The sequence below is a fragment of the Meleagris gallopavo genome, chromosome 1 (genome assembly GCF_000146605.3).
Source record: "Meleagris gallopavo isolate NT-WF06-2002-E0010 breed Aviagen turkey brand Nicholas breeding stock chromosome 1, Turkey_5.1, whole genome shotgun sequence".
Lineage (NCBI taxonomy): Eukaryota > Metazoa > Chordata > Aves > Galliformes > Phasianidae > Meleagris > Meleagris gallopavo.
This window is the reverse complement of record NC_015011.2, coordinates 155,234,534-155,235,361: the sequence shown is the minus strand read 5'-3', so window position 1 is coordinate 155,235,361 and position 828 is coordinate 155,234,534.

Below are 828 nucleotides of genomic sequence, written 5' to 3'. Positions count from 1 at the left end.
CGTCGGTTCCTCCACCACCTGCATCAGAAAGTTGTCTTCAACGCACTGCAAGAACCGTCTGGACCATGCGTGCCTGGCCATGTTGATCGTCCAGCAAATATCTGGATAATTGAAGTCCTCCATAAGCACCAGTGCCTGGGAACGTGACACTACATCCAGTTGCTTATGGAAGGCCTCATCAGCCTCCTCATCCTGATCAGGGGGCCTGTAGTACACACCCACAACAGTGTCACCCTTACCAGCCTGCCCCTTGATTCTCACCCATAAGCTCTCCACTGCTACATCACTCTCCCCCAAGTGAAGTTCAATACATTCTAGCTGCTCTCTCACATAAAGAGCAGCTCTACCACCCCGCCTAGCCAGCCGATCTTTCCTAAAAAGCACACAGCCCTCCATGACAACATTCCAGTCATGCGAGCTGTCCCACCACGTCTCTGTTATCGCTATGAGATCATGACCTTGCGACCACACGCAGAACTCCAGCTCTTCCTGTTTATTTCCCATGCTACGCGCATTAGTATATAGGCACTTAAAAGAAGCAGCATCCCCCCACCCCTCTCCAAGCCTTTGAACTCCACTGTCTCCACCAATATTGAGGTAGAACTTAAAGAATTGTAAGAATTACAGAATGATGATCTAATTTACTACTCCTGGCTTTTCATTCCTCTAAACTCAAAATTTACAGTGAATGATAGCATGTCAAAGAAGTCTGTGGTTGTTTAACAAATGCCTAGCAAAACAAAAGTGCGAATAAACAACTGTAAGCTTTCATTTTCTGAGTTTCCATTTCATACAGGAAATATCCTAAATGTGTTGGAAGGGCTTTCT